The sequence below is a fragment of the Malaya genurostris genome, chromosome 2 (genome assembly GCF_030247185.1).
Source record: "Malaya genurostris strain Urasoe2022 chromosome 2, Malgen_1.1, whole genome shotgun sequence".
In the NCBI taxonomy this organism is placed as follows: Eukaryota; Metazoa; Arthropoda; class Insecta; order Diptera; family Culicidae; genus Malaya; species Malaya genurostris.
The window spans coordinates 127,097,258-127,117,725 of record NC_080571.1 but is presented as its reverse complement, the minus strand read 5'-3'; positions in this window follow the sequence as shown (position 1 = coordinate 127,117,725).

The following is a 20,468-nucleotide window of genomic DNA, read 5'->3' as shown; positions in this document are numbered from 1 at the left end:
TCAGAAGCATCCGTGCCTTGAGTGGCTGGCGACGAGCAGCCATGGACCGAGTTATGTTGAGACGTATTCTTGATACAGCAAATGACACCCCAGGCCTATAGCTGTTAGGTAAGGTAAGTTGTTATGACAAAAGAACTTCACCTAAATGGCTGGCAGTTTTTTCTGACTAATCGAAATGTCATGAAAATTCACACAAAGTCTTTTGAAAGTTTGTGCTTCATAAACGTTATATAGATTTAACAATAATAGCACCATCTGTGTGTCAGTCACACGACTTATTGATTGATATCTTAAAACTATAATTATATTAAAACTGAGGCAACACAACAACACGTACTGCTAGAAACAGTCGCTGACAGACAAAAATTTGTTCATGAAAATAATCGGCGGCCTCCGAAATATTACTACTCCCAGCGGTCCGCGGAACACATGTTGGGAATAGCTTGTTCGAAAATTCTTTGAAAATTTTAGAAGCCCAGAAAATAATTGTTTATTTTATTGGTGTAGATGATGAAAGGTGCTGATCATGATCAACTAGCAGTTTATAATCGAGATCATCCTACGTTTTCCACATTTGCGAGTAAACACCGTGAATTTATATATACGAACCTGTCGTCTTGAAATTTCGACCACCAATTATCTAAACCAGGGGTTCCCAAAGTGGTCGATATAGACCCCTTGGGGTCGATATCCTTTTTCCGGGGGTCGACGTAAACGAAAACTGACTATGGGGGTCGACGAGGTCTAGAAATCGATCCCATATTGTTTGATATAAGTTGTTATTTTAAATATTTACGCTAAAAAAGCTGTGTTTATTTGACCATCCGCAGAAGTTGGTAAGTATTTTACAGCAATATTAAAAAAGCAAGAAATTGAATTTTCAAAGGAATTTGTTGATGGGGGTCTAAGGCCTACGTTAATTTTAGTAAAGGGGTCCATGACCAAAAATGGTTTGGGAACCCCTGATCTAAACTAACACATGGGTTGAAAAGTCCCGGGCCTAACACTTGGATGGCGCTAGTTTTATTGCAGCCACCTTTTTTCATTTGATACAAACCTTACCTAAAGACAGCTGTTAAAATTCCATGATATTCTATTCACTAGTTTGTGACTTATTGTGCTAAGAGTGACGTTACCTTTGTTATTTTCAGATCAATGAATCAAAAACTTTTAAAAAATCCACAAACTTTTAAAAAATCCAAACATTAAAAAATCCACAAAATCGTTTCGAATGATCGAAAAGTGAAGTTGCCCGAATTAGCTGACATGGTAAAGATATCAAAAGAACGTGTTGACTTTATATTGCATGAGCATTTGAATAGTCCTACGTCAAAATAGAAATAATTGTTCTAAATTTTACTCAAAATAGTTTCAATTTGTAATTCATGTTAGTTGCTGGCCAAACAAATTGATTTGGGATATACCTGTTCTCAGTTCCTGGATTCGAGAACACCGCAAATGGTCAAACACTCGCTAAAAAACACACAAAACATTGTGTCATTCAGGGTTCAATTGCCATACAGAATATTATTTATGACACATAAAACAATCGAGCAGATTTAATGGCCAAACTCTCTGTAATTAGAACTTCTATGAGCTGATGAATTGGAATAGAAGAAACCAGTATAAAATCTCCACAAATTTTTCTAACGCATAATAAATTGAAGGATTGCGTAGGCACTCCAAACACAAACACAAATACAACTGTTCCTTTCTCGGTATGTCATTAATTATGTATTTGGGATGGAGTCCAGTATAGCTTTATCGCCCGATTGTCCTCTTTTTGGGTTCAAAATAAGTAAAACATAATAAATTATTACTTAAGAGTAATGGAGATAATCAACGTTCACGAGAAGAGTACCTTCGGTTGAGTTCAGATGATGGGGTATGATTTCATTGTGATATGTATACTTGTTAGTAAAAAGAGGTCCTTTGATCGTTTCTCGACGATGTTGGAAGACGGTGCGAATTGCATAAGCACAGTCAGGTCAACTGTACTCAAATGTTTGAATAATATCGTTAACATCAGTTTATAATGTGAATGATTTAGCCTTAATCACTCTTCAGAGCTATTTTAGAATTTACCATGTTGAAAATGATACTCTGACCATGTAAAATTGACTAAACATAAAAATCTAATTAGTGCTGATGATCTGATTCTTGATCCTATAGTTACACTGAGGTGCTTATAATCTGTACGCTTTTGTAACTTCTACCCCTAATCGCTATGATGAACAATAGAGCAAAGTGAGCCACGAAAGCACGTTTCTACCTAATAGAGCACGTTTCGTGAAAATAAATGCAAAACATTTTAGAAATGTGATTGACTGCAATGAAGTTAGGAAAATTCTGAGAACGATAGTATCGAGAAAAAAATGTATCGAAGAACGTCTCGCTCATTCGAGAGACAGAACTTTACTCGTAAATTATGGTCAGAATTCATCTTCCCGAATACATTCACTAGTGCTAAACTAGAATCTCAAAATTTAAAAGCTGTATCTTCAAATCCTTGCAAGGTTTGAATTATGAAACTTCCTTTCAGTCATTCCGGTTGATGTGCTGAGATAGAATATTTAGAGGAATGACACAGTTTACCCTGGTGAGGAAAAGGGGTTTGGCGAACAGCGACAATCCTGTTCCATATAACCGCTCAGTTGTCATGCTTCTCACGTTTTTATCGCTTCTTCTGACTTTTCACCAAAAGAAAAATGCTGTGCTTTGCAACTGTCTGAATTTCTTTCGCTGATAGATTCTGCTGTTGTTGGTTCTTTTCTTTAGTTGATGTAGCTGATTATAGAATCACAATCTAATTACATTTGCGCTGTGTTTTGCCATTTGGACGAAGAGCATTCCGTGTAGGAAGTGTTTTCTGTTTTCTTCACTGTCTGTCAGACAAAGGGATAGACATGATGTGTAAGATTTTTTCACTCGACAAAAGAAAGTGTGTCTCGGGTAGTTTGCTTTTCGCACTTGATTGATGACTCCTTAATTGGAATTTCTAGCTGGTGATTGCGGTGTTTTGGTTTTGTTCTCGTCTAAGGTGGGTTAAGCCAACTTTGGTATCATGTTTTTCGGGATGATCAGTGTCATTGGTTTTTTAGCTCATTCGTTTCTTCCAGAGGTAAAAGTTACAGTAGGATAAGGGTAATTTTAGCTAAGAAATCAAGTATATGCGTGTGTATATGTGTGTTCAACCTAAACCAGTCCCTCAATGTCTGGTAGCGGTTTACATAAAACCTGTTTCAATCCACCTAGTGAAATAATGGTGCCTTTCTTATATTACTAATATTATCATAAATATTACTGTGGGATTAATTAAAAAAAAAATATAGATACAGGAGCGGATTCGAATAAAATTCAACAGCAGCCCATGGGACAATAATATCTTTGGGCATAAGCATGAAAATATCGGTTTAGCCATAGCTTAAAAAATTATGTGAAATTCTTACAGCAGTATTTTACCACTATTTCCTGTGCTTTCGGTATAGCCGAAGATTATTTGATTGGCTAGGAAAATAATTGGAACAATGATGAGCCCAATCAAAAAGAATGTTTCCCTTTTTATCGTCGCTCTTAACAACGGCTTGAAATTTTGAACACTCACTTGCACTTGCTGAATTGGATCAGGAAATTAGGTTCCGTAATTAATGGGTGATGATTCTTTTAATTTTCAAGTCGTCGTATAGTGCGACGATGCAAAAGAAGGAAACATTCTCTCTACCTTGGGCCCAAGACATCCAATTTGTAGGTCATGGTAGTTGCTGACTATACGAACCGTCTTCGGATATATCAATCCTTGGAATCTGCCCCGGAAGTACAGGAAATTGTGGCCAAACGTTCCAAAACATTAGGTGGATAAAAACAGATTTTTTTTCGATTAGCTTGACATCTGTCAATCATATTCCTAGTGTCAGTAGGATTGTAGCTAAAACCAAGCAATGGTTCTGTACGTTCTGAATTCCGGTTGGTTCAGGTCCAGAGCTCTGTTCCAGTACCAAGAATTCAGTTCAGTAAAGAATCAATCCGCACAGGAAGCAGTTCTGCTGTGGGACGTTCGCAGTGCGAGTTTCGCTTCAAACAAAAGCGATTGCGTCATTCAGCTGCGGGTCGTTTGCATTGGAGCAGAATACAACGACGGGAAATATTTTACAAAATCAGCCTTTCTAAGAGCTCTAAATATTATCTAAAGAACTATAAAGACTTCTTCTCTGCATATCAGAGGTAAAAATCATCAGCGTAGTGCTAATCTAGAATAATTTGATTAGCTCTGTGCATAATGACGGTTTGAAATTTCAAACACACTTCTCCCTGTGGCTCCGCTATACCTTTTATTTCGGCTTTTTGTTTGTGAAAATCAATTGCGCCATTTTGGAGAGAAGTTAGTGAACTCTGTTGTGGTGATTTATATCCCTATTTCCGGTACTTCCGAGGTCCATAATATCCGATGTGAGATTGTGTTGTTGTCAACTTACGAGTCCTGTGAACCGGGAAATTTATTTACTATTTCAGAGAAAACCATTTATTTGCAGCTGTTTTCTACTCGCCACCCTGTAATTCCAGGACCGAAAATCAGATCCATAAGAAATTCTAAAATTTTCTATGGAAAAAAGTCATTGCATAGCCTTTCTCAATGAGAAAGCCGAAAAGATGCAGAAAGCCATAAATACATCTAAAAAAACATGGTTGAATTATGACTTATCGCATACGAAAAAAAATTAAAATGGTTACATTCACTGTTTTCTAGTAATAAGTTAGAAAACTATCAATATTGAAATCGCTCAAACTGCACCTCTAATCATTCAATAACAATACACGAAATTCTTTCATTCGTTGATAAATACACTGTTTGATATACGATTCAAGCTAAAAAAATAGACATTAGTGCAACATCGTTCCGGGTTGGAGGTTCAATGCATAGAGCGCTGGTCTTACAAGACGGTTGTTGTATGTTCGAGTCCCGACCTTGAAGGATTCTGTCAGTGTCAGTAGGATCTTAGTACTAATCATGCAATAATTCTTTACGCTAAGAATCGGCTGCGAAGACTGTTGTAAATTTACTTAGAAACCTGATACACTGATAAAGAATGTAAGTAGCATACGTATTTGTGATGTGGCGTCTTTTATACATGTTTTGCCTTTCTCATATAGAAAGGTTATGCAATCACTTGAAAAACCGACCAGTGAAAATTGGGCCGGAGGGCCAAGTGTCGTATACCATTCGACTCAGTTCATCGAGCTGAGCAATGTCTGTGTGTGTGTGTGTATGTGTCAAATAATCTCACTAGGTTTTCTCAGAGATGGCTGAACCGATTTTGACAAACTAGGATTCAAATGAAAGGTCTTCCGGTCCCATACTGAATTCCTGAATTTCATCCGGATCCGACTTTCGGTTCCGGAATTATAGGGTAAAGTGTGTTCAATATTGTACACCGTCACTTAAACCGGCGAAACAAAAAACGTAAAAAAATTTCTAAACTGATCTCAAAACTACACAAATCGATGGTCATTATTAGTAGGCAACTAAACAAACTGATTCCGGCTATCCTGGCTCCCGGTATCCGGTTCCGGAAGTACCGGAAATAGTGGTCATATACACCAAAATCGATCTCACTCACTTTTCTCAGCGATGGTTTGACCGATTTCCACAAACTTAGATTCAAATGAAAGGTCTTCTGGTCCCAGACGGAATTCCTGAATTTCATCCGGATCCGACTTCCGGTTCCGGAATTATAGGGTAAAGTGTGTTCAATATTGTACACCGTCACTTAAACCGGCGAAACAAAAAACGTCAAAAAATTTCTAAACTGGTCTCAAAACTACACAAATCGATAGTCATTATCAGTAGGCAACTAAACAAACCGATTCCGGCTATCCTAGTTCCCGGTATCCGGTTCCGGATTCCGGAAAGTGCATATAATAGTGAACCCATTTCGTTTTCTTAAGGATGGCTTACGCAATCAAAGCACTGTTTTATTCTGTATGTTATGCATAAACAATCTCTTGGTTTCTTTCAAAACTCGAAGAGAATTTTTTTGAATAGAATACCACAATATTATATGTACATGAGAAAGGCATCATTACACCACTAGGTGGATTAAAACAGGTTTTTAAAAGTGTTGTTGTGATACTGAATGTGTATAGTGACGTGATATACTTATAGTAGAATTCAATGGTTAAAAAAATATTCTATCATTAAAAGTTACAGCCCATCATACATAGCAATATTCATCAAAGTATATTGCAACATTTTATGCGGTGTTTTTATTATATTATATTAATCTATTATTATCATTTATATTGTAATTATTGTTATTATTATCAATGTTTTTATAATTAATATAATAATATCAATAATAATAATAATAATAATAATAATAGTAATTCATATTATTATTATTAATACTGTTATCATTATTATTATTATTATTATTATTATTATTATTATTATTATTATTATTATTATTATTATTATTATTATTATTATTATTATTATTATTATTATTATTATTATTACTATTATTATTACTTGAATAGTAATATTTTCTAATCATCCAGGATCTCACACATATATTAACTATATATTACATGTAATTACCTATGTATTGTTCCATAATATTTATAGACTTACTGATATGTGCCTTTGACAACAACAATATTTACTGATTTACCTATTAATACCTCAGAGCAATAATATTTAACATTTACCATGTGGGCTTAATGGGAGGAAGCATCATACAAATTGAGGACTGGACAAGAGAATGTTGGTAGCCAGCTCGAGTCACTCGAAGAAACTTATTTCCATTTTGAAGGTCTGATATGAGTTTGACGCGCCACAAACTATCAGGTGGGTTAAAACATATATTGTGAGGTTATTCATTTTTTCAGCTGGATGTTTTTGTTATTGTCTTGCATTCCCGTGGCATACGCGTAAGCTCTTCGGCTTACAGATCCACCCTTTCCTCAGTGAATGGTGAATGCGAAGGTTATTCGATGAATAATTTCGGGGCTACTGTAAGTCAACCCACATTCTTTGATATATCCTAGAACTGTTGATGGCTTCACATACATACATACATACTAAAGCTGTCTTGAACAAAGTTATGCTTTAGAGATAGGAAACGGCATCTCTGTGAAAACCGACTCTTGAATCGAGACCCGGAGTACCAACTTTCATATACCATTCAAAGCAGTTCGTAAATATCGCAAAGCGTTTGTATGTGCGCGTGTGTATTCATGTATGTAACAAAAATATCCGCTCAATATTTACAGATTTCTCAAACTAACACTCTAATCAAAAATCCTGCAGTCCCGAGACTCCTTTCGAAAGTTACATGGATCCGACTTCCGGTTCCAGAATTACAGGGTTATATGTGCAAAACAAATAAAGAAATATACCCTCTTTTTACTGCGAGGCGTAGAGACCATATAAAACTGTTTCAATTGCAAGGTCTTTTTGGTTGATGGCTATAAAAACTTAAGACTAACTAAAGACTTCGGCTATACCCGTCCTGGTCTCTGATGACGGAAATATCGGAAAAAGTTGTTACATACTCTAAAAAAGTACTTTTTGCTGTATCATAAAATGATAAGAGAAGGACATTATTACACCACTAAGTGGATTAAAACAACGTTTTTACTTTCCGTCACTACCAACCGACCGAAGATATAGACAAATGGATGAATTATCGAGAAAATTAAAATTGATACATCGATCCATTGAAGTTCATATTTTATCACTACTGGCTGATCTCATTTCACATATCATAAATTAAAATAGCATCACCGCCAGCAGTGATACGGTATGAACCAGAGCGTACAAAATATCATGCACTTATTCAGCACAATTTAATCAGGTTGCTTTCTGGAATGTGTTCACACATGTGGCGGAATAGCTTAGTTGGTAAAGCACCTCCCCGGTAGGGATAAATTTGTAGAATCAATGCCTCTCACGGTGGATACTATTTGCTATTCTCAACTTTACCAAAATTAGAACCAATACCTTGTAATTTATTCTGTAAAGTTGAAAAGGTTTCATTAGTTGAACTGGAAATTCCATAAATACAATTTGCTAACGAATAGCAATGTATTATAATTTAAAATAATCGTTATTTCTTTAGTGCATAAAACTATGAATTTTATTGCAAGATCTCGTAAACTTATGTCCCATTGTGTAAAATTAGAACTTATTTTAATTTTACACGACTAAAATCAATTCATGGTAAAATTACAGGTTTGTAAAATTATGTGCCAAGTAAAATTAATAACACATTTAAAAATGGGTTATTTTTGACACTCGAATATGTCAGTCACAGATGACTTAAATTTACACGATTTTTTCTAAGTGTGTATGTATATATATATTCGTACCAAAAAATGCCCTTGAGTGAACCATCAACAATTATTATTATAGAGGTTTGGAATTTTTATATACGATGTAACATGTGTGACTTATGTATTAAATTCAAATAATAAATAATAACTATTCAAAAGTAACATTTAGTTCTGTAAAATTGCCGTGATGAGCGAAATAGAGCGAACATTAACAGGCGTTGAATTCTTTTCATAGATTCTTCAAGCAACGGCTTTGTAAGTACCTATTATTTGTTTATTGAAAAATTCTAGCACCTCACTCAACAAACATTTCATGAAACAGGAGTATTTTCAGCATAGAAATATTTGATATAATTTGATCATGAGGGTATGTACGTGTCCATCTATATATTGAATTTTATGTTCACGAACGGCATTTATGATCGAGAATAGAATTTATCAAAATTGAATCCGTTAGGTGCTGTAAGCAATGGAACCTTTTGGATATAAAATGGTTGAAATTCCTCTCAACAATGGAACGAATAGGGCCGATGTATGATTCATCGACTATTTAGGTTTTTACGGGAATATACATGAAATTTCACTAACAGGCAGGTAACTAGATGATAGTGATGAAGTTTTCATAAAAACTTGTAATTGAATCATTGAATTTATTCTTCTTCAAATTTTCCCAGTATGTGATTACTGAAACATGGATGTTTATTTCAACCAAACTAGGTATCAATTGGTAAATACCGCTGTAAAGGGTAGACAGAATCAATTTGCATCACAAGAAAATATTCGGCAAAATAATTTATGAATCAAAGTCGCAGTTTTACTGATCTAAGCTAAAATAAAATTTCCTGAACGGGATAGCCTGAACATACAGGATAAGAGGTTTTACCTAGATATTACATTTCGAACGATTCGAAATATGTCGTTCAAATATAGTACTGCCATTCTGTATTTCGTTCGAGTGACGTTTTCACATGTAACGCTTGTTTCGCGATTAGGTCTGTGGGACCATCCCCACTAAATTCATTTGTATGTATGTATGTATGTGTGAAGCCACCATCAGTTCAAGGCATTACCAGTGTATATAATTGCTGTTAAGAAGGCCAAAATGGGTTTTGAGGACCCAGCGCCTTCCAGCAAGAACATCCGGCCATATAATAAAGAATTTTGCTGTACCAGCTTAAACCCGCCTGATGGTTTGTTTGTTAGAAGGGCGCGTCTTACTCATTTCAGACTTTTGGGGAGAAACACAAAGCTTCCCCCGCGTGACTCAGGTTGGCAATCCACTCCATCATCCAGCCATTCACTTGTGAGATACCCCGATGCACTCCATGCCCCTCGCCGTTGTCGATATACTTGAGCATAATATAATATAATATAATATAATATAATACAATATAATATAATATAATATAATTTAAAATAATATAATATAATACATTATAATATAATATATTATAAAATAATATAATATAATATAATATAATATAATATAATACAATATAATATGATATAATGCAATGCAGTATAATACCATATAACATACTATAACATAACAGAAGATAATATATGAAACAATATGCTATGATACAATGTATAACAGTTGATGTCGCAGTTTAAGTTATGCTCTTCTTTCGTCGCAGTACTGCAGGAAATATAATATTTCATTTTAAATAATAATAATAATTATAATAATAGTAATAATAATAATAATAATAATAATAATAATAATAATAATAATAATAATAATAATAATAATAATAATAATAATAATAATAATAATAATAATAATAATAATAATAATAATAATAATAATAATAATAATAATAATAATTATAATAATAATAATAATAATAATAATAATAATAATAATAATAATAATAATAATATTCATAATAATTACAATAATAATAATTATAATAGTAATAACAACAATATATAATACAATATAATATAATTCAATATATAACAAATAATGCAACAAACAACAGAACCACATGTTGCAATATACTATGATTTAGGATGTGCTTCAAACTACAAGCCTTTTCGCACCCTCTCATTCTGCTACTAACGCAGAAGGCGATAGCACCCAGTCGATGCCGTTCTATTGACCAAATGTCATCATAGACGGTCGGGGAGGCATGAGATAGGGACTTGTGAGGACTTTGTTATCTCACCATTTGACGACCACCATCTCCACTGAATTCATTTCTCGATAAACTCCTTCTTGAGTTTTATTCCTTGTGAATCTTTCATTCATCTTCCACGGCTAGTCTATTGTAGAAGCAACCGGAAGTTTCACAGAATCTGAAAAGTTCACTGTATTGTTGCTTAAAAGTATACGACATCACGAAAGAACGGAACAACAGCGCATTACAAGTAGGTTTACAATTGTCCCTACAAAATCGCAGAGCTATCCTAATGGTAATAACCAAATCATGTATATAATAGGACTGAAAAGACACCACTTGTGATAAAGCACCAACAAAAAAATGTTTAAAAAACTTATTCCTCATCCATTTAGTGGTTTGATAATGTCTTTCTCTTTCTCCGACACAGTCTCATTAAAATATGTTTGGCATTTTTATTAAGATAATTCGAACACTAATTTGGGTTCATTTTTGACGTTCGATTAATTTTTGACGTTCAGATTAATTCTAGTAGTTCTCATAACCACACTCTTAAAAAATGAACGACGTACATTCAAGCATGCTCTAATTTCATCGATGATGACACAATATTGCATCTATTAACATGTACAAATTATGTTTGTGTCTGAATCGATTTAAACTTCAGCTAAATTGACTGTGAAGTTAATGATATGACTTATCTTTACATGTTTTGAATTGTAAATTTAAGTGAACTACGACGCTGCATTTATGTGCATCAAAAATGGTGTAATTTTACACGATTCGGTAACATTTTTCCGACCAAGTGAATTAGCAATAATTCAATTGCTCGTAATCATAAGTCACTATCTGAAATGATTATATAGATAACAAAAATATTTCGTGGATTAGGTCAATTGTACGATTACATATTCGAAAGTTGAAATGTCAGCCATACGATCTTCGAAATCGACCCACAGCCAAATTTTAGTCTAAAACAAGCCTATGTTTTGACGTTTACATCATTTATGCCATTTCATCACCGGAACCGTAAGTGACAGTCATTTGAACCTCAAACCTGTTTAATGCACCAATAGTAGGATTCAAAGCAGCTTGTTAAAATTTGTTTAGCCATAACCAGAAAATTGAGCGGAGAGAAAAAGTGCATTTAGTTGGTTACGTCGCTTATACTAGCAAATCCCCGGAATTAGAAATCGCATCCATTAAACTTCTAACTTGATCAATGATCCAATAGTAACTTTCAAACCCGGGTTGGCGGTTCAATGCACAGGGCGCTGATCTTTCAAACCAGTTGTCGTATGTTCGAGCCCCGACCTGGAAGGATTCGTAGTGTCAGTAGAATCGTAGCACTAGCCATGCACTGGTTTTGTACACTCTGAATCGGCTGCGAAGTCTGTGAAACAGAAGGTAAAATTCCACTACAGTAATGTAATACCAAGGCTTTTTAGCTTTCAAACAAACCTAATTTTGTTGAAATAGGTTCGGCCACTTCCGAGAAAATTGCGTGTGTTTGTGCGTTTTGTCTGTTACGTCACTATATCAGAATTGACAGCTATTTGATATTCAAACTTGATCAATGACCCAAGGGCAGCTTGCAAACGAGCCTAAGTGTGTTGAAACCGGCTCAGTCATGTCAGACAAAATCGGACGGTAAGAAAAAAAGTGCGTTCGGTTACGTCATTCCCAAATCCACACATGACACAATGCAAAAGGACATAATTCGTAATATAACTGATTTCTACAATAATCATTTAAATAAGTGTCAAACATACTCCGCTTTTCAGACAGGCTACATTACATGTTTCTGCACTTAAAAATATGACAGAATGCATTAAATGTGTATATAATCTTATAAATTAAACATATTTATGAAAAAAAGTTTCAACAAGTTACATTTGCTCCTTGGGTATAGACGGGAATGAGAATCCAATCCGAGTAGATTTGGTTGCATTACGCTATGCCCGGTGAATTTGCACGTTTCGAGTTTGACTCATCAGAGCTAAGCAGAAAAACTTAACTTGTGCAACAATACAAGTTGAGGCACAAGAAGATGTTAGATTTTGCTGAATTAATGCCATTTTAAATCATCATGTTATTTTAATCTCTTGTATTTTGAAAAAATTATAAAGATTGTGGTTTTAGAGAATGATATTTCTATTCAAAGCTCCGATTGCTAAACGTGTTGATGGTTGATGTTTTTTTTACTATCACAAAATATTTTTTTCAATAAAATGGTATTGCACTGCACATGAGAAAAATCACTTGCACAGAATTGCAATGCAATTCAATTGTACTTGAATCGCTACACATCTCGGATATATTTCCCGGTCAAACAACGTTCATTGGGACGATTTCATCAGATGCAACGCATGTGATTGAAACTCTGATCCTGTAAATGTAAACATTTGCTTTACCCGATATTGTTGTGCGCTGCCAATTCATCAGACATTCGGGTATTGTTTTGGGCTTAGTTCGATGTTCTATGTGCAGTAGTAACAGCTGTACAAACGTTTCCTACCCTTCCAGCAATGATTCCCTCAAATAGCTATGGTACGTGAAATGCATATATTCAGGTCAGAATTGGCCATTACCGTGAATTCAAAGTGCCATTACTTTATAGCCTGGTTCAAATGATATCTTCGCTAGATTGCACACAATTTCAGCGTTTATGTGCTGATCTGGCTTGGGAAATTATTTCTGTTCGTAACAACGAATTCTAAAATGACCTAAAATCTTTACTATCCTTTCATTACAACCGCTGAAACGGATGTTGAAATGAACGCTGCTATGGTACATTGGAAATTTAATAATTATACAGAAATCAGCGCAAAAGCAATCTTCGTGAGTCAAATTTATTCTCGATATGTTCAAACATAAATTTTCTTTTTGTTGCTTTCCAGAAATGGTTACCTCTTTTTCCGATACATTATTTAAGTATAATGTAAATTCCACATTTACACTTTTAGTTGAAATGATAAATTCTCCATACGAACTTGGAATGTCAGTAATCATTACAAATGGAATTAATAATTTTCGTGTAAGGGCCGCTGATGATTCGTGCATTCTGATATATTTTTGCGTGTTGGAACATGTAATTTATCAAGGCATAGAAATCCGTTTAACTGCAGTTTTTTATGTATTTATTTAGTTAGTTAGTTAGTTTTCTTTATTAAAGAGACTTTCAGCCAGTGGCTGGCTCGTCTCTGATCATGTATTTATTTGACTAAGCTTAACAATCTAAAGTAAAAGAGAGCAGGCTCTCTTCGAAATAAATAATAAAAATATTTTTTAATAATGTATTTTGTCGTTACCTTTTCCTTGTGGGAGAGGCACTTTCATTGCTATTCTTTCCTTTGTATATTGATTTGAGTCGCTGTTGTTTATTATTATTATTATTATTATTATTATTATTATTATTATTATTATTATTGTTATTATTATTATTATTATTATTATTATTATTATTATTATTATTATTATTATTACTATCATTACTATCCATCATCCGTTTTGAATGTAGAAGAGTGCCTGCTAGATGCTCATGGTAGGAGCGCTATGTTACATGAACCCGGAAAGATTTACTCGAGGAAAGAAAGTTGTGCCTGTTTTCTGGTTGGATCGTTCGCCAAGATTTCACGTATGGAGCTCGGAAAGGAGTATTTTTTGTAGATCTCCATACATTCTGCAGTTTATTAGGAAATGTTCTACTGTAAATCTGGTTTAACAGGATCCGCAGATTACTTACCTTACCTAACAGCTATAACACTAAGTTGTCTTTTGCTGTTTCAATCATTCATCTGCTCATAACTCGATCCATGGCTACACGTCACCAGTCAGTCACGGATGCTTCGAAGATCACTTTCCACTTGACCGATCCAGCTTGCTCTCTGCGCTCCCTTTCTTTATGAAACTAGAGAGTTCATCACCTAGCCATAACCCTCTCCGAGATTCGAAGGGAATCGAGGGCGTCCCAGATACTCGTACGAAACTCTATCCATTATTGCTTTAACCAATCTCGTCAGTTTATCCGGAAAACCGCATTCGTGTCTCTACTAGTGTGTAGGCAGAGCAGTGGTGATGATTGTGATCTCGAACACAATGTATTGAAGATGATCAAACCTTCGATTGACTTTCTACGATTTGTGTTTTAGTCTTTGTTAAGACGTAGATGATCAGTATGAGTATCGAGTCCCGTCTCTGCGGTAACATTTTTGCGATTTTCATTACATAATTGTATTCGCAAGTCAGTTTTCTAATCTGCTTCTCCGTTAGATACTGATCATATTTAAAACTAGCTCAAGACGGCTCTACGTATTAACAAAGTCTAGAACACAAATCGTTGGAAGCCGTGGATTGTTAAAATCCGTCAATATTTAACGGGGACATCTACATTTTTGTATAAGTGACTTGTTTATCGGAGGTCTAGAGGTTTAGAGTTCTCACAAACTTTGGAAAACGATCTGAGTAAATGTTTGTCTGTGTGTGTATGTATGTGTGTCCGTAAGTGTGTCTGTATGTGGTCTGCGCACAGAAAGAAATTATGGGTTTTACTGGTAATATAATTCTACAAACGATACAATTCATAACAACTTAACTTGTCAAATTGAACGGCTGAAAGCAAAATCGGATAAGTGCAACTTAGTTTGGAAAACCCGGTTTAAGTATTTTTGAATGAAAAACCCGGATAAAAATACTGAGAGCAAAAATCGGACATGGATTGTGCAATGCAAGAATCGTTTAAAGACATCTTTTTTTGCAAGAACCGTACAGAAAAACTTTGAATGCAAAAACCGGCCAAAGACTTAACCGGTTCTTCCCAAACAAATGTATTTATCCGGTTTCTGCGTTCTAAAATATTTAAACGGGGTTTCCAAACTAAGTTGCACTTATCCGACTTTTGCATTCAGTCGTTCAAATGATCATTGTTTTTATTTTTGGATCTGATGATCCTCGAAAACAATTATATTGTATATTGTAAGAATCCGTCAACTATTCACGGAGATATCGATTTTTTAGCCATATCTCAACGAAGTTGAACGAAGCACGATGAAATGACGCGTGGAATCAAAATTAGGCATAATTTTGAATACAATTATTTCTAAGTGATTGAAAGATTGAATACAATACTCTTCAGTATAGCTTTTTGGCTCTATTGATTTTTAACCCGGTTCCTTTTTGGCAACGAAATTGTTAATTGTTTGACTGTGACGTGTTAAACTTTATTGGAAACTCTGCATTGTCTTCGTATTCAAAGTGATAACCCTTATCTAAAAAAAAATGAATTTTACAGGTAACTAAATCCCTCATACGATGTAATTCATAAAGAGCTAATTTGTCAAATGACGGAAAATTTCATTAGTAATGACTTAATGTTGATCGTAACGGCCACAGTTGTAGCCCAACATTGATCGCGGATAGTGAGGTTCAACACTAGTGCGTACTAGGCCGATGTAAATATTATCGGGGAGGTATGATCCGAGGAAGGAGATGATTGGTGATTTTGGTAATTCGGCTAGTAGCTATCACGTCTTGACCTCTCAATTCTTTCATCAATTGTTTGTCGGTCATACCCCTTGTATCTAAGTCATAAATACCTCGTGTTACATCCAGCGTGGGTGAGGAATAACTTACACGGGGGCCCTCATTACCGGTGTCACTACACCGTAAAAACCAAGTGAAGTGACTGTGACCCTTATTATGGGTATCACTCCACGGTGGAAGCCAAGTGAATTGAATGTAGGTCCTTATTACGAAAGTCGCTTTAGAGACAAAAATAAATACTTGGATGAACTTGATGTCATTATTACCATCACGCCACCAACATTTTGTTGAAAAAGTTAGTTTTTTTTCCACCGCAGTGATCACTTCACTATGCGTGATATTGGTAATAGGAAAAATAAAGTGAAGTGACATGTAAGTGAAGTGAATGTGAAAGTGGAAGTGAGAACGGTAATAAGGGCCGGGCTGTCCATTTATCAACCTCTTCATATCGAATAGGGTTTCATGTATTTTTCTTGAGCTCGTTGTAGTACTGCTTTTACGGATAATGTATAAGGAACGATTTTTCGTTTCTCCTTCAAGGTTAATTGTTCGCAATAGGAGCGTTCGAGTTTCAATTATATCACCGCTATTTTGATACACTGGTAGGTTATGTGACGGGAACAGTCATCCGCCTCCGTCTGATGTAGCTTTGGATGGCGTCATTTTGAGTTAGTATCGATACAAAATGGTGGCTGGACGATCCCACTACGACGACGCGACTTTAATAAGTTTCACTTTCAGCTCTTTGATTAGTTTTTAGCATTGTTAATTTTTGTCTTCGAAGTGCTGGAGTTGTTTTGGGCCGGTGTAAAAGTAGTTTGATGATCAGATTTCATCTAATCCAGGTTCTCACAGAGCTTACTATGATGAACAGTGGTCTGAAAATATTGACAAGTGGCCAAGTTATTGTATAGGTGGCCAGCGATTTAACTGAATAATTAGTTTGTTGAGCAATAATCACCTAATAAGGTAAAAGCTTCCTTAAGCGCATACGTTGCAAAAATACACCATGCAGGATACCGGGAAAAAATTCTTCCATTCTTCCATTTCGATGAAAAAAATTTCTCCGTACTGGAACAATAGTCCTTCGAATAATTTGTTCGCTAGTGGCTGAGGGCTGATCATGCACAAGCCCCTTAATTGTGCTTTCATACATATACACTGCTTTGCTGTATGTAACATTTTTTTGCTCGGGGATGGCAAAATCCATTTTCAGAACTTAGATTCAAATGAAAGACCTTGTAACCTCATGTAAAGTTCCTGAATTTTATTCGAATCCCACTTCCGGTTTCGGAATTATAGGGTGATATGTGCAAAAAAATGAATATAAGTGCACTAATTTTTCTCAGAGACGGCTAACCCGATTCTTACAAACTTAGATTCAAATGAAAGATGTAATTGTCCCGTACAAAGTTCCAAAATTTTCTTTGACACAAACTTCCGGTTCCGGAAATACAAGGTGATTAGTGAAAAAAATCCTATTTCAAACCACTTTCTCGCCTTTCTCACAGATGGCATGACCGAGTTTTACACACTTAAGATCAAATGAAAGATCTTATATTCCCAAATAAAACTCCTAAGTTTCGTCCGGATCTGACTTCCGGCTCCAGAATTATTGTAGTAAAACAACAGAACATACATCACATACCTATTATCAAACACCAGCGTTTTACCTTTTTTTATATATATAAAAAATAGGTATAGAATTCGCTGAAACTTTCGAAAAATTTTCCGAGGCCCGGAGGGCCGAATGTCATATACCAATCGATTCAGCTCGACGAACTGAGCAAATGTCTGTCTGTGTGTGTGTGTGTGTATGTGTGTGTGTATGTATGTGTGTTGTCAACTAAGAGGTCGAGATCTCAGAGATGGCTGGGCCGATTTTGATCAAACTAGTCGCAAATGAAAGGTCTCCCCGTCACCCAAAACGCTATTGAATGGTTTTGAGATAGGATGTTTACTTTTTGAGTTATACGGAGTTTTATTTCAAAATTTTCAGTTTTTTGACAGTATCTGTCACAATTGACCTTGAAAACAGAATATGTGTTTAGACGTAGATTCCGCACGGTAATAGCTATCCAACAAGCCATAGTTTGTTAAAATCCGTCCATTTTTAACGGAGATATCAATATTTTTGTGTAAACGACTTTTCCCCTTATTCCAGCAGTAGAAGTTTTGAGCACTGTATGACAAAGAAGAAGGGAGCAACGGAAAACACGATTTTTATACTGTGACATACAATTGTTTCTAAGTGCCCAAAATACTGTGTACAGCATCCTTTTTCATGACAATTTGCCTTGGACCGATTTTAGCACGGTTCGTTTTTGGCAACATAATCGTTCGAATATGGCATTTATAAACCAGATAATATCAGCATTTTCGAGTTGAAAGTAATTCCATAATTATATTGATTTAAACTACTTACAGCAATAAAAGCTGGAAGAACATAACTTCCATATACCATACGACTCAGTTCGTCGGGATCAGCAAATGCGTGTGTGACAAATAATTTCACTCAATTTTTTCGGAGATGGCTAAACCGTTTTCTACAAACTCAGATTCATATGAAAACTAGTATACTTCCAAATTTGGATTCGACTTCTGATTTCGGAACCACAGGATGACATGTGAAACGAAATTAAAACAATGCAATTCATTTTTCTCGTAGATGGCTGAACCGATCTAAGATTCAAATGAAATCTAAGAATCATCTATGATTCAAATGAGAGGTCCTAAAATCCTATAAAAATTAGTCAGATCCGATTTCTGGTTTAGGAGATACAGGGTGATTAGTATAAAAATGTCCATTTCACATAAATTAATCAGGTTCATCGGGCTTGCAAATTTGGATAGTCGATTACCAAATAAATTTATTTCAGTTTAAGCGGTATTTTTTTTTTGGATTCGGAATGTACCCCCAAATTTTAATTCGCACTACAATTTCTCAAAGATGTCTACACACTCCTCAGGTGAATTTATCAGATTTCGGCTACACCGATCTCAGAACTCCGGATCCAGTTTCGAATAGTTTCTCAAAGTTTAATCATTTCTTCAAAAAGGCCAAATCGAACTTCAAAAACAAAAATCCAAATTAAAGGACTTAAGGTCCCATACAAAATTGGTGAATTTTATCCGATTCTGGAATTACAGATGATGAATTTTTAAAATTCATACCGATATAGAAGAAAATGTTTGGCGTATTAATTTATGGCCATTCGAATCATTTTGGGTTATGCTAGTTCCTGAATACCAGCTCTGGAAGCACCATAAATAATGACGAAAAACTCTAAAGTGGAACTTACTTCGACATCTCATGGAATGTTCAATCGAATTACACACGTTAATATTGAAATTCAATACGATTTGCAGATTCGAAATTACAGGGTAATGAGTGATTAAAATCTCAATTTGCCGTTTGAAACGACGATAATTAAAATAATGTCATGAGAACTAAAACACCTAAGAATATCCATGCAAAAAAACACATGCGGATTGATAAAAAAAAGGTATAATCTCACTGCTAGGTGGATTAATCACGTTTTTTTTACAAAGTTCCATGATTTATTGTGAGAGTATAATGTTTTATGATTTATTGTGAGAGTACTACTTTCTCCTATCTTTCTGGTAAAGTTCGGAAAAATTTCTTTTCTTCAGATTCGACGAATGAATCGATCCAATTCTTGGTGGTTTCGTAGTTTTTGAGTTGCTACGAACTGCTCTGATAAGCCATGCGCCATGGATTGGAGCCAATGACAATTGGGTGGATCAATGTCTGGTAAATATGGCGGAAATGGCAGAGCTTCTCATTGCAGTGTTAACAAACAAGCTTTTATAACTTTCGAGATATTGCGTTGTCATGAAAATAAAAACATTAACTTTTTCGTGACGTTCTACATATTGCATGAGATTCTCTTGGAATGCTCTATTCAAACGCATCAAGTTTCGTCTGTATAAGTCATCAGTGATGGTCTAACCTGGTTGGAGCAGCTTATAATAAATAGCGCTCAGTTGAGCTCACCACATGCACTTTTTTGGTTGTCCGGGACATTTCTTGTGTTCCATGTCAAAATTTGCACATTTGAACCGCGTAAATCACTTTGTGCGTGTTTGCTCTGTGTCACTTTTTTCATCATTTTTCATTTTACCACCGATTCTTTCATGAAATCGAGTCGAAAAACTTTTCAAAAATCCATATTTTATGTGAAAAAATGCCAACTTTTCCGTCTATTACTCTACCATCTTAACGCATATTGCAATAAACTTCATCATTGTAAGTTACAACATATCAAAAAAAAATATATAAAGATCATCCCTTTTTTAGAAAATTGATACTGAATTGATATTTTCAAATTATGATAACAAGGCTTTATTCCAGTGTATACATTTTCCACACTGCTTCAATCATTATCTGAAACAATACTATAAAAACAAAATCAATCACGAAAGACAAAAAACACATAAGTTAATTTATAA